This window comes from Pan troglodytes, chromosome 4, assembly GCF_028858775.2.
Source record: "Pan troglodytes isolate AG18354 chromosome 4, NHGRI_mPanTro3-v2.0_pri, whole genome shotgun sequence".
NCBI classification, from domain to species: Eukaryota; Metazoa; Chordata; class Mammalia; order Primates; family Hominidae; genus Pan; species Pan troglodytes.
The window spans coordinates 46,432,212-46,447,343 of record NC_072402.2 but is presented as its reverse complement, the minus strand read 5'-3'; the positions used below and the strand labels follow the sequence as shown (position 1 = coordinate 46,447,343).

Sequence of the window (15,132 nt, the reverse complement as noted above, 5' to 3'; positions counted from 1 at the left end):
ATTGTCCAACACAGTTTCCTTGATAAAGGGCTCATTATCTATCAGTGTGACTTTGCCCTTAATTTTTACGCCAGCAGTGCCAACATGAACATACTCAAGCAAATCCTTTTACCCAGACAGTTGTAACAGCACCCTGATAATTTGCGCCAGTGCTCAAGGCTTGGGTGTGGAATATAATCAACCATGCGCTAAATTTCCTATTAGTTGAATCTCCAAGAAATATAATTTATTAGCTTGCTCTTCATCATGTTTACGTTCCTTGTCACTTTTCAAACACAAGCTCATTTTCAGATAAGCAGAGTAGAATGTTTCAGAATTGCATCTTTAGTTCAACTAACACATTCCTTATGGATCTAAAAGAGTTGCTTTTGTTGGAGAAAGGTAGGTCCAAAACTTTGGGAAAAGTGACCTTCTGAGAAAGAAATCAATACAACAATGAACACATGATGACTCAGTCTGACAGAGTCTTTAAATGGTGGAGAAAATCTGGTATCTCCCAAATCTGAACATAGGGATTAAGTTTTAGTCTCTAAGAGGTGGGACTAGAGTATTATGTTAACTGAAGAAGCTGAACGCTAAGTGTACCGTAAGTGTTGTAACACAGTTGTAATCTAATGGAGTGGCTGTGTAGAACCTACACAAAAGGAAGCCAGAGAATACGAGTGAGTTCATGTTTATCAGGCAGTCCAGGGGAGAAGGTTCCTGGGATGGGGGATGAAACATTCTGCTCACTAGGAAGATGGACTCGACTGGGTGACTGGGACACTTCAATAGGGTTTTCCAAAGCCAAGATGAAATATCCCTCAAGACTCTCCACCATCATTTACTCTGAATCTATGCTCTTTAAAAACAACTTATCAATGAATAATTCTGCTTCCAGGTTTTCCTAGTATTGGGAAGGGGGTTCTGTGAACATGATTTCAGGCTGCTATTCATGGAGGTACTGGCTGTGCACTGGACAAGAGCATCATGTGAAAGGGAGCGTCAGTCACAAGACAAACCTTGTAGATTTGAATATTTCTTATGACAACTTTCTGGCAGATATTAGAAAATTCTCATTGTACTTAACAAAATCAGTATTTCCTAATAATTTTCTGACTTGATGAAATTAGAACATCATGAGGAAGAAGAGCTTTATAGTTTTCTATTTTTCTTATGACTTCATTGAGATATAATTGATATATAATAAACTACACATATTTGAAGTATACAATTTAATGAGTTTTGACATATGCAAATACTCAGGAAACTATAGCCTTCACCCCCAAAATCTCTGCATGCCCTTTATAACTCAACCATCTTTTCACTCCTGCCTCATCCCAGCGAGGCATCAGAAACCCACTGGACTGCTTTCTGTTACAGATTAGTTTGGATTTTCTAGAATTTTATAAAAAATAAAACCAAGTTGTACATATACTGTTTTTCTTATCTTGTTTCTTTGTATTAACATCATAATTTTGATATTCATCCATGTTGTGTGTATCAATAGTTTGGGGTTTTCAGGGCTGTGGTTGTGAAGAAGATCGAGACCCATGATGGGAAGCTGGTGTCCGAGTCCTCTGATGTCCTGCTCAAGTGAACAGCCACAGCAGCCCCTCCCAGCCTATCCTTCCTGCAGCTGCCCCAGAGCCCATGAGAAAAGCCACTGCGCAGGGGAGCACAGGGAACAGGAGACCCACCTGAGGCTCAGCCCTATCCCTAAGCCCACGTAGGGGAGTTTACTCTCTGGGGCACCCCCCTTGCCCATGCCTCCAGCAACAAAACAATTCAATTGCTTTTTTTTTTTTTTTTTTGTCCAAAATAAAACCTCTGCTAGCTCTGGAAAAAAAAAAAAAAAGAAGTTTGGTGTTTTGTTTGTTTTGTTTTATTTTTTTTTGTTGTTGTTGTTTTTTTTTTTTTTTGCCAAGTAGTATTCCACTGTATGGGAATACCATAATTTGTTTATTCTTTCACCTGTTAATGGACATTTCGGTTATTTACAGTTTGGGGCTACTAAAAATAAAATTCCCATGAATATTCATCCACAAAATTTTGTATGGACACATGTTTTTATTTTTCTTGGGCAAATACACAGAAGTGGAATCACTGGATCTTACAGTGGAGGTATGCTCAACTTTTAAATAAATGGCCAAACTGTTTTCTTGATTACATCATTTTACATTACCATCACCAGAGTTATAGAGTTGCACCTGTTCCATATCCTTGGCAACACTTGGTATTATCAACCTTTATAATTTTAGCCATTCTAATGGATATGTGGTCATATCTCACTGTGTTTTCTTTTTTAATTCAGAAAGTATTTATTGGGTACCTAGAGAATACAAAATAATATCCTTAATATGGTTTGGCTCTGTATCCCCCACCCAAATCTCATCTCAAATTGTAATCCCCGAATGTTGAGAAAGGGACCTGATGGGAGGGGATGGGTTCATGGAGGCAGTTTTTCTCATGCTGTTCTCATGATAGTGAGAGAGTTCTTACTAGATCTGATGGTTTAAAAGTGTGGCACTTTCCCTTCATTTATGTTCTCTCTCTGTCTCTCTCGCTGCCTTTTGAAGTTGTGCCTTGCTTCTCCTTCACCTTCCACCATGATTGTAAGTTTCCTGAGGTGAGGCCTCCCTAGCCATGTAGAACTGTGAGTCAATTAAACCTCTTTCCTTTGTAAATTACCCAGTCTCTGGTATTATCTTTATAGCAGTGTGAAAACAGGCTAATACATTCCCTTTATATATATTTGGCCCTTAATTATTTTTTAAATTTTTATTGAGTTAAAATATATAAGATAAAATTTGCCATTTTAACCATTTTAAGTGTACAATGTAGTGGTATTAATTACATTCACAGTGCTGTTAAACATCACCACTATCTATTCCAAAATTGCTCATCTCAAACAGAAACTGTACCCATTAAGCAATAAATTCCCATTCCCACTCACCCAATCCCATAATCTCTATTTTCAGTCTCTATGAATTCATCTATTCTAGATATTTCACATAAGAAGACTCATACAATATCTGTCCTTTTATGACTGGTTTATTTCATTTAGCATAATATGTTCAAAGTGTATCCATGTTGTAGCATGTGTAACAACTTTCTTCCTTTTTATGGTTGGATAATATTCCTTTGTATAGATACACCACACTTTGTTTATCCATTCATGTTAATAAATACTTGGATTGTTTCCAACTTTTGTGTGTTGTTGAGTACTGCTGCTGTGAACATTGGCTTACAAGTATCTATTTGAGTCCCCTCTCATTATGATTTTAATTTGCATTTCCCTAATGACTAAAGATGTTGAGCTTCTATACATGAACTTGGTTGCCATCCATATATCTTTTTTCTTTTTTCAGAGACAGGGTCTCAGTCTATGGCCTACATTGGAGCGTAGTGGCTGAATCCTAGCTCACTGCAGTCTTGAACTCCTGGGCTGAAGCAATCCTCCTGCCTCAGCCTCCCAAGTAGCTAGGACTACAGATGCATACCACCACACTCAGCTAATTCTTTCTTTCTTTTCTTTTTCTTTTTCTTTTTCCTTTTTTTTTTTGAGATGGAGTCTTGCCCTGTCGCCCAGGCTGAAGTGCAGTGGTGCGATCTCGGCTCACTGCAAGCTCCGCCTCCCAGGTTCATGCCATTCTCCTGCCTCAGCCTCCGGAGTAGCTAGGACTACAGGTGCCCGTCACCACACCTGGCTAATTTTTTGTATTTTTACTAGAGATGGGGTTTCACCATGTTAGCCAGGATGGTCTCAATCTCCTGACCTCATGATCCGCCCTCCTCGGCCTCCCAAAGTGCTGGGATTACAGGCATGAGCCACCGCGCCCGGCAGCTAATTCTTAAATTTATTTTATTTTTTGGAGATACAGGATCTTGCTATGTTGCCTAGGCTGGTGTTGAACTCCTGGCCTCAAGCAATCCTCCAGACTCTGCCTCCCAAAGCTCTAGGATTATAGGCTTGAGACACTGTTTTTGTTTGATTATTTGCTTTGTTTTGTTCCCCTGGCCCTGGAGTGCAGTGGCAAGATCTCAGCTCACTGTAGCCTCTGCCTCCCTCAAGCAATGCTCTTACCTCAGGCTCCTAAGTAGTGGGGACCACAGCCACATGCCACCACTCTCAGCTAATTATTGTATTTTGTGTAGAGACAGGGTTTTGCCGTGTTGGCCAGGTTGGTCCTAACCTCCCAGGCTCAAGCAATCTGCCCACCTTGTGTTCCCAAAGTGCTGGGATTACAGGCATGAGCCACCATACCCAGCCCTATATACCTTCTTTCATAAAGTGTTGTGCAAGTCTTTTGCCCATTTAAAAAAAAAATGCAGTTTTTTAAAAATTAAGTTGTAAGAGTTCCTAATGTATTTTAAATACAAGTTCTTTGTTGCATATGTATTTTGAAAATATTTTCTCCCACCAGGCGCGGTAGCTCATGCCTGTAATCCCAGCACTTTGGGAGGCTGAAGTAGACAGATCATGAAGTCAAGAGTTTGAGACCAGCCTGGCCAACATGGTGAAACCTTGTCTCTACTAAAAATACAAAAATTAGCCAGGCATGGCAGCACGTGCCTGTAGTCCCAGTTACTTGGGAGGCTGAGGCAGGAAGACTGCTTGAACCTGGGAGGCAGAGGTTGCAGTGAGCCAAGATTGTGCCACTGCATTCCAGCCTGGGTGACAGAGTGAGACTCTGTTTCAAAAAAAGAAAACATTTTCTCCCAAGATAGGGCTTTTCATTGTCATGACAGTGTCTTTTGAAGATCAAAATTCTCAATTTTAATGAAAGGCCAATTCACTGATTTTGTTTTTTTCTTAAGTTCAAGCTTTTTTGGTCCTGATATTTAAGAAATCTTTTCCAAACCTTTTTTTTTTTAAATTTTTTGAAGTATTGTGTTAGCTCTTAAATTTAGGTCTATGATCCATTTTAAGTTAATTTTTTATATGGTAGGATATAAGGGTCAAGATTTATTTTGCCTCGCATATGGCTTTCCAGTTGTTTCATGCTCAGAGATGTTTTGGCACCACTTGCAGATTGGCATAATGGGTGGTCCTGTTGATCTGTTTCCAGATCTGGCTCTGACTTACCAGACCCTCAGAAGGATAATCTAGACAGCATTTGCATTCTATTGTTTCAACTGCCACAAATGTAAGAAACTGGTGTCAAGTTTCCTTTCACCCTTCAGACCTTTCTCCGTTACTGAGTGCCCATGATGTATCAGGAAGTCTGATAGCTGCTGTATTTTATACAAAAATAAAAATTCGCTCTTGCTTTCAAGAAAATAGCACAGAAATCTTCTACATTTCATATTTTATCAACTCAACTGGGATAATTGTATTTTAATTTTTTTCAGGTGAGTTTTTTTTTTTTTTGCAGGTGATTTTGGGATCAGATATTGAGTAAAATTTATCTGAAACTATAACTCATGAGGCTCATTTACTTCCATTCTATACTGGTTGACTTATTTTCAGAGTCTTATTCCTGAAGTATGAGGACTGAAGAGCTAAAAGAGACAAGAATCCCTAGAGCATACATTATGATCAGAGACCTTTGAGTACAGGTGATTATAATCTGACTTGCTCTCTGGGATACATTAAAGTTCCCTCTCCTTCTAATGCTTCAACATGAATAATAGCTTGAAAAAGCTCAGAAACAACAGAATGGGAATTACAGTACTGTTGGTCTTCTGAATTCTTACTATGGTAGTATATTAGTCCATTTTCATGCTGCTAATAAGGATGTACCCAAGACTGGATAATTTATAAAGGAAAAGAGGCTTAATGGTCTCAGAGTTCCACATGGTTGGGGAGGTCTTGCAATCATGGCAGAAGGTGAAAGGCACATCTTACATGGTGGCAGGTAAAGGTAGAATGAGAGCCAAGCGAAAGGGGAAACCCCTTACAAAACCATCAAATCTTGTGAGACTTATTCACAACCACGAGAACAGTATGGGGGAAACCACCCCCATGATGTAATTATCTCCCACTGGGTCCCTCCCACAACACGTGGGAATTATGGGAGCTATAATTCAAAATGAGATTTGGGTGGGGACACAGCCAAACCATATCATTCCACCCCTGGCCCTTCCCAAATCTTATGTCCTCACATTTCAAAACCAACAGTGCCTTCCCAACAGTCCCCCAAAGTCTTAATTCATTTCAGTATTAACTCAAAAGTCCACAGTCCAAAGACTCATCTGAGAGAAGGCCAGTCCCTTCTGCCTATAAGCCTGTAAAATCAAAAGTAAGTTAGTTACTTCCTAGATTACAATGGAAGTACAGGCATTGGATAAATACACCCATACCAAATGGGAGAAATTGGTCAAAGCAAAGGAGCTAAGGGCCCCATGCAAGTCTGAAATCCACCAGGGCAGTCAAATCTTAAAGCTCCAAAATGATCTCCTTTGACTCCGTGTCTCACATACAGGTCATGCCGATATAAGAGGTGGGCTCCCATGGTCTTGGGTAGCTCCACCCTTGTGGCTTTGCAGGGTACAGCCTCACTCCCGGCTGACTTCATGGGCTGGCATTGAGTGTCTGTGGCTTTTCCAGGTGCATGGTGCAAGCTGTTGGTGGATCTACCATTCTGGGGTCTGGAGGACAGTGGCCCTCTTCTCACAGCTCCACTAGGTGGTGCCCCAGTAGGAACTCTGTGTGAGGACTCCAACCCCACATTTCCCTTCTGTACTGCCTTAGCAGAGGTCCTTCATGAGGGCCCCACCCTGCAGCAAACTTCTGCCTTGACATCCAGGCCTTTCCATACATCCTCTGAAATCTGGGCAGAGGTTTCCAAACCTCAATCCTTGACTTCTCTGCACCCACAGGCCCAACCATGTGGAAGTTGCCATGGCTTAGGGCTTGCACCCTCTGAAGCCACAGCCCAAGCTGTACCTTGGCCCCATTTAGCCACGGTTGGAGCAGCTGTGGAAAAGGTCTCTGGCAAGCCCTAGAGACATTTTCCCCATTATCTTGGTGATTAACATTTAGTGCCTTGTTACTTATGCAAATTTCTGCAGCCAGTTTGAATGTCTTCTCTGAAAGTGGGTTTTTCCTTTCTATCACAACAGGTTGCAAAATTTCTGAACTTTTATGATGTGTTTCCCTTTTAAAACTGAATGCTTTTAACAGCACCCAAGTCACCTCTTGAATGGTTTGCTGCTTAAACATTTCTTCTGCCAGGTACCCTAAATCAACCGCCTCAAATTTGAAGTTCCACAAATCTCTAGGGCGGGCCAAAATGCCACCAATCTCTTTGCTAAAACATAGCAAGAGTCATCTTTACTCTAGTTCTCAAGTTCCTTATCTATATCTGAGACCACCTCAACCTGGTCCTCATTGTTAATATCACTATCAGTATTTTTGTCAAAGCCATTCAACAAGTCTCTAGAAAGTTCCAAACTTTCCCACATTTTCCTGTTTTCCTCTGAGCCCTCCAAGCTGTTCCAACCTCTGCCTGTTACCCAGTTTCAAAGTCACTTCCACTTTTTCAGGTATCTTTACAGCAGCACCCCACTGCTGCTGTAATAATTTACTGTATGAGTCTGTTTTCATGCTGCTGATAAAGACATACCTGAGACTGGGTAATTTATAAAGGAAAAGATGTTTAATGGACTTAGAGTTCCACGTGGCTGGGAAGGCCTCACAATCATGGCAGAAGGAGAAAGGCACGTCTTACACGGTGGCAGGCAAAGAGAGAATGAGCGCCAAGTGAAAGGGGAAACCCTTTATAAAACCATCAGATCTTGTGAGACTTACTCACTACCATCAGAACAGTATGGGGGAAACTGCCCTCATGATTCACTGATCTCCCACCAGGCTTCTCTCACAACATGAAGGCATTATAGGAGCTACAACTCAAGATGAGATTTGGGTGGGGACACAGCCAAACCATATCAGGTAGTAAGTATTCCAGTCAATAATTTTTTCATGTTTCTCTTAATATGTAATTAACCTGCATAACTCACAATAGGTGCAGATTTTAATCTAAGTAATGCAAAGATTCATTCCACTTTCCCACCCCCAACACATCAGTTAGCAGGCAGGAGAAAGAGAAAATAAAAATATTGCATAGAAGACCATAGTGTTTTGCCCCAGGGTTGCAAGCATTGATATCTCACCCATTACCAATTCCCAGTCATTGAATGCCTACGGTGTTTGGTTCTGTTAGAGAACAGAACATTTAAAACACTTGACTCTTTAGATCATGAGGCTTACATTCCAAGAAGCCAGTACTCTTCTTGGGTGAATTTTTTTTCCCCACTTTATTTTATGATGTGCAGCATCATAACATCACACTAACCTAACCCACATTTCAAAAAAATCACACGAATGTGGCCTAACCTATATTTCAAAAAATGTTGACTTCATTGCCAGCATTCAATAATTGGAAAATAGTCCATAAAAATCTGTATTTTCAGCTTCTCTAGGAAAATTGGAAAATTTGGGCTCACATTCCTGTGCGGTAACAATTAGCTAAACTCTAGTTCAGCTGCCCCCTTTAAGACCAGCCATTTGTACTCTACTGTACCCAGAGGGCTTTCCTAATGGCGCCTTTCTTAAGTGGCTCCTCCAAAGCAGTGGTTCCTAAAATCTGGCTTCCCACTGGAATAATGTGAGGAGCTTGAAAAGTTACTAATGCCTGCATTTCACCCCAGAGATTTTGATGTAATCCATCTGGGGTGCAGACCAGGTATTGAGATTTTTATAAGCTCCTCAGGTATTTGCAATGTGTAGAGAAAACTGAGAACCCCTGTCTAAGATAGGGCTTCTCAAAGTTTAACTTGCATAGGAATCACCTGATAATCTTGTTAAAACGCAGATTTTGATTAAGTATGCCTGGGATAGGGCCTGGGATTCTGCCTTTCTAACAAGCTCTTACATAGTGCCAAAGCTGCTGGTCTATGGGCCTCACTTGAGAAGTAAAGGTCTAAGCCATTTGTATTTCACATTGGCTTTGAACCCTAAGATACATTCTTAGGTTTCAAGTCTAATGAAAGCTAATTCTAGCACTCACAATATTGATGTAGCTGGAATGATGATGCCAAATGAGAGTATCCTACCATACTTTGGGGAGAATTCTTTCTCAGCCTGTAGCTACTCAGCCTTTCTTGACATTGGGGGGTCCTTGACTTCTTATGCTTTGTATGTGACACCCCTGTATCAACCCTTTCGTTGCAAATTGTACATCTTCTGCTATTTTGAGCTCCTTGCTGGTGTCACTACCTGCTGGCCAACAGTTTGGCCATTACTGATTGAACCATGGTGTTTGGGTACTTAATGTGAGTATTTTATTGCAGAGGTTTTCAATCAGTGTTTCCAGAAGCCTTAGAGTAATAGTTCTGAAACCATAGCATGCATCAGATCACTTGGAGAGCTTATTAAAATACAGATTGCTAGGCTCCACCCTCAGCATTCCTGATTCAGTGAGGACAATTTGAATTTCCAACAAATTCTCAGCAGATGCAGATGTTTCTAGTCCAAGGACCCAGAGGTTCTAGACAGAAGGAAGGGAGGTGGTGCAATGGGCCTCTTGGCCTTGTTACATGACTTCTTACCTTATAGTTGTATTTGGGGATTCTAGACTAGATTTTATTAAATAAAAAGATTATTTTTTAAAAAGCTTGAATACTGCTGTTTTGTTGCCTTTGCTTTTGTTTCATAGAAATCAATTGAAGGTGAAAATAAATAAAAATGCTAATACTAGTGATATGGGGAGATACCAGTTTAAAACAAATGAAATACTGAATTTATTTAGTATATGAAAAGAGAGCCTTATTTTCTTCCCTTGGGACACTCTTTAGACTATGATGAGAAAACGTAAAGGAAATACAATGTACGCTGGAAATAAATTACTAAAGACTGTGTCTAAATGAGGAGGTGCATTTGGGAATTTTATTGTTTTTAGGTTTGCGGGTGAACAGAATCCCACTGCAATAGTGCATAAGATTCTTTCCAGCTATCTCCAGAAGAAGGAGATAACTAGCAAGGTTTTCACTGTTAGAGTTTGTTCAGAGCGGAACCTAAAGGAAATACTGGGAAGGTCACAGCAGTTTCATCTCAGCTTATTGGATTGGATCAAAGTAATTCTACTGCAAGGCAAGGTATATCATTCCATTTACAGACAGAGAATGCATGAAGTCCTTCATTTCACACAGTAGGTGTGAAGAAGGTACCTTGGTAAATTTCCTATTTGCTTTCAGATAAAGTGTATTCTTAAACATGATGTGGGTAGCTGCCTGTTTTTGTGTCGCCTCTGCAAGAGACATCTTGGAATAATAGAAACACCAGTGTCTGAATAGCCTAAAGTGGAGCTTACTTTTCTGTTAGGTGAGTCACCTTTAAAAATGATATTTTTTAAGGATAAGCGATGAATTTTAGGACGTTCTTCCCTCTACTTCCAACGTCCACAAGAATAAACCACCAAATTCGACGTTTTACAGAGGCCAAGTGCTTAGGTTTTGTGTGTTTGTTTTTAAAAGGGTTTTCTTGCAAGGAAACTGGGAGGGAACTATAAAAGGGCTTTAGGCAAACAGGGTGGGCGGGTGCAGGGCTTTAAGCTGCAGAAAGGAGAATCTGGAAAGAGCTTTTAGGAAGCAGATTCTCACATGTTTTAATATGAAAGAGTGGCACACGGGGTGCTGGCATTCCATCTTACCATCAGTGGAAGGTTTGAACCAACATCAAATTTTTCTGGAGCAACTTAGGTAATTATTACTTGAAGAATCTGCATTTCAAAACTAACACCTTTAAGAGACAATGTAATTCACCTGCGCTTCCCCGCCCCCCCGCCCGCGCCAACCCCGCCCCTCGCCAACCCCGCCCCCGACCCCGCGAACGCCGAGGGGCCCGTGGTCTGCCTGAGTGACCTCCATTTGCTCTGTCATCTCAGGACTAGAAGCCATCAGCCAGCGTACGCCCTCAGAAAACTCTCTTCCCTTCTCGCGGGTCCGCCTGGCTCCCGGAGGCGGCGCTGCCAGGCGGCCGGAGTTAGCCAGCGGCAGGCTGCGGGCGCCCGTCCCTCCGGTTCACCCTTTCACCCCTCCTTCACCCCCGGAGCGCCAGGCGGGTGCCGCGGGTTTTCCGCCCACTCGGAAGGCAGTGCTGGCGAGACCAGGAATTGCAGGGCCTCTCCGCTTTGGCGAGCTCTGGAATCCGAGTCCTCCCCACCCCAGCCACTCTGCTGGGGCGCTAGGGGCTCGAAAAAGCCTGGGGTTGGCTGAAAGACACTCGGATTAGAGACGCAGCCAGCCTCCAGGGAGGTCTGAACTTGTCTTCGACCTCCCCGAACCCCTCCGCCTCTGCGCTGGGAGACGCCCAGCAGCCGGGCGGGCCCGGGACGCGCAGAGCCAGAGCACTCCGCAGCGGAGGCAGCGCGCAGCACGGCCGCCCGGGGCATCCCCGCGGCTGGGGGGGCGGAAGGCGAGGGCGGTGGCAGGAAAGGTCCGCCAGGCCTGAGCTCGCTCCCCCACTGCCAGCCGCCGGCTCGGAGGCCCGAGCCGTGCGGACGGAAAGGGGCGGAGCCGCGGGCTCTGGTTGGTGTGGGCTCGGGGGCGGGGCGCGCGGGGCCGGGCCGGAGGCGGGGCTAGCGCCGGGCGCTGGAGCTGCGGGCGCACGGAGAGGAGTCGCCAGCAGCTGGAGCGGAGTTGGAGGAAGCAGCGGCAGCGGCGAGGGCGGCAGGCTAGCTGTCGGAGACGGCAAGCACGGATCGGGCACGGCCGGCGGGTCGCAGCCGGGCTGGAGGCGCGTCGGAACCGAGCGGGCAGGAGGCCACCGCTGCAGCGCGGGCCCCGCAGAGGAAGGAAGCCGGCGGGCGGGGTAGGTAGGCAGCAGCAGCCCCGGGTGTGTGTGCTCGGGCGGGGGAGGCGGTGCATGTGTGCACGGCTGCCGCGACTCTCTTCCTGTCACTGGCAGCGGCTTCTCCTTCTGCAGAGCCCCGCCGGGGGGAAGCGGGCTGGCCACCGGCCCTCCCCGCCTCCGGCATCTCCTGGCCGCCGGGCAGCACTACCCCCGCGCGCGGCCGGCGTCCTGTGAGATCCCGGCCATCCTGACTCCCGTTTCCCCCGTCCTCCTGCGAGCTGGTCCTGCACGCCGCCGGTCGCATTTGCCCCCGGAGTTGCCGACGAGCTCGGGCTTCCTCCCACCCTGCGTCACCGCACACTTCCGAGGGTCCCCGCTGTCGCCTTGCTGCAGTTTTCCGGGGCCCCTCACCGGAGGAGAGCGCCCTGGCCGCTGCCTTCGTGTTGCGGGAAGGAGCGCTCCCTTCCCCCGTGGCCCTCCAGCTGCAGCCAGGGTCGCTGCCCGGGCCCTTCCCGGGGCGGGCGAGGCGGCGGTGGTCCCCGGAGCTCGTCCCCTAACCCCCGCCTTCCGAAGTTTGCCGCCCTCCTCTTCCGGGGTGGGGGAAGTGCGCCTCGGGGCGGTTGGTCGCTGGGGCCCTAACTCAGCGTTTAGTGCCAGCCAAGCTTGGGCAGGTTGTTGGAGGCATATTTAGTGGGGTCTTGGAACCGCCCGGAAATCCAGCTTTTTGGAACGTGGGGCGAGGCGGGAGGGACCTGCCCAGCAATATGGAGCCGGCTGGGGAGAGCCAGGGAGCCTGCAACCCGGAGCTAAAATATCGTGGGCAATTCTCTGGAAACCACAGCTCTAACACTAGTGAGCTCTAACCACAGCTCTAACCTAAGCTCAGAAACTGCCCCTCAGATCACAAGACAAAGAGAACAGAAAACCTCTGGCCAGGCACTCCTGTACAGAAATACACTTTGATAACCAGAATTGGAGCCTGAAATGCAAGGGTATATGCAGAATGGCTGTTACGTGTTGAATGCAGAATGTGTGTCAACTGGGTTTGGGGGAATTCTTCTGTTTCCCGGGGCGCTATTAATATCGGAAAGGTCTCACTTCCACCGTTAATCCCTTGAGCTGCAGCGCTGTTGGTGTCCGAGTGTGAGTCTGCTCTTTATTTGGGGGCTTCATGATTTTAGGTTTTTTTTTTTTCTCTTCTTTTCCTCTTTGTCAGCCAGTGCGAAGTACCAATGGATAAAGCAGTTCCGGGTTTTGAATGCAACATAAGATTGTCATTTTGGTGTGATGAGGCTCAAGTTTTAGTAATCAGGAGGGATATTCACAGAGCTTATTGGTCAAGGCTTGATGTGGAGTTATATTTTAATGCTTCATTAGTTCTGTTACGTTTTGGCAACCTTAAAGATGGTTAGATATTAGCTAGGAAGGGTTGGAGTGGGCAGACAGGTTCATTTCTTAAGCAGGCTATTAGAATATTAGATTGTCACAGTTTGAATTACTAGGAATTTGGTGACTTCTGCACAGAAGGCCACAAGTATCTTTTAACATTGAAAAAGGAAGAAAAAGCAACTCACTAGCTATATAACTTTTTGACAGATTACACTGTTCTTGAAAAACCGTTTAGAAGAAAGCAGATAAGAGTTTTCTTAGGTGCAAAAGTTGATTAAACTTTAGGAAGCAAGTGTTTTTGACCAGTATAAAGAAAATAAGAGTAATGTGTGGGGGTGTGTGTGTGTGTGTGTGTGTGTGTGCGCGCGCGCGCGCGCCTGCGGCTAAAGTTTGGGAAGAAATGTTGGTTCAGAGTTAAGGTTTAAGTTGGAAAGGCCAGTGGAGGAGGCTCCCTGCCTTGCAGAACTGCTGGTTTTTGTCACTGCTTGCCTCTTCAGCTTTTATATGCAGGTAGGTACTAGACAGTCATATTACTTTTTCCAGAGAAGTGGATAGATTTTTATGATTGGGAGAAAGTTTAATGTATCTGATGCTGGCTTGCAAAGTGTAATGTGCATTTACTTTTAACTTTCATCTTGACTTGGGACCTGTTCTTAGTTGCATAACAGAACTCTGCAGTGTACACACTGCTATTTGATGTTTTATCTGCTTTTTAAAAATAATGATATCAGTGAGTCTCTTCCTATCCATGATGCTGTATAGTCAGTGTAAAAAGCATTTTGTTTCCCATTTATTGAATGTTTTTTCTTTAGCGATTTCTTGAGTTTAAATGTACTAAGCGCAGGAAATCCTCACAGAATAAAGTTGGTTCTGGGAAACAGAAGTGGAACAATAAGTTATAGGAATACATATTTTGATTATAGACAGTGATGATGGTGGTATGCGTTTATCTTCTGGTAATGTCAGTTTCACCTAACGTGATTTTTGAAGGACTTTGAATTGTAAATGCAAACCTACTCAAAGTAACCCAAATTTTGTACTGTTAAAAGTTTTGGCCATTTCTTTACATTTTTCCACGACTGTCATATAATTTTTAGGTTGATATGTTGATTGAACATATCAACCTAAATTGATATGTTCAATCAACATATTGGTCGTTCAGGGGAGTATTGTAAAAAGGCATCTACTCTGAAAGATTGTTCACATGATCATTAAAATAGGAACAATTCTAGTTCAGCTTTTATTGTGTTTGCATTTTGTGATTTGCAAAATACATGTTTTATTGAATAAAGAGATGGTGAATGAGCAGGCTGAAAAAAAATTGATTTTTATGCTCAAGTAGAATATAGCCAGTTGAGATAATGTTTGTGTTGGGTTTTGGAATTCTCTCACGTCAAGGCATACACAATGCAAAAGATATTGTATGTTTCATATGAGCCCCTCCAGCTCTCCCTCTTGCAGGGCACAGGGTTTGCAAGTGAAGGCAAGAGAATGAAGCATTTTAATGAAGCCCTGGAAGACTAGAAAGTTAGTTATCAATGGAAGGAATTATCAAGTTAGTTTTTACTTTAGAAAGCAGAATATAAATTATATCACAGCTTTTTATCAAAACCTAGGTTTTAATTAATTTTCAAAGTATTCATATCATTTACTGCATTTTCCCATGCCTCCTTTATGTACACCCTAATGCCCTAATGTGATTACTTGCCATGATTCTGCCAATACTTGTATGGAGTTACTTGCTTAAAAGAGTGGCAATTAACGACCATTTCATGTACATTAAGCCACATGAGCTGAAAAAATAGACTATATAGTTACTTATAAACTTGTCTGTATGGCCTTTATTTATCCCCTAGATGTTAGGTGTTTATTTATTTGAAAGGCTAGAGTGATTGTAGTATAGTGTTATTGGAAAAAATGTCTACTGTAGAAACATCTTTGGAGATTTTATTCTGCTAGCATTGTTT

At 43.7% G+C, this 15,132-nt stretch overlaps 1 protein-coding gene across 4 annotated transcripts in view; it reads left to right on the top strand.

Moving 5' to 3' along the window:
* The window catches only part of PIK3R1 (phosphoinositide-3-kinase regulatory subunit 1), a 110,519-nt gene that overhangs the window by 16,158 nt on the left and 79,229 nt on the right, over window positions 1-15,132 (top strand). The window contains exon 1 of one of the 4 annotated variants that reach the window (XM_009449067.5): window positions 11,547-11,798. The exons of 1 other annotated variant lie outside the window; for it this stretch is intronic. The gene's annotated coding sequence lies outside the window, so the exon portion shown is untranslated. Of the gene's footprint in view, window positions 1-11,546; window positions 11,799-12,425; window positions 12,769-15,132 lie in introns of those variants that run through there. 2 more of the 4 variants (XM_517729.9, XM_054684298.2) reach the window with 2 other exon arrangements.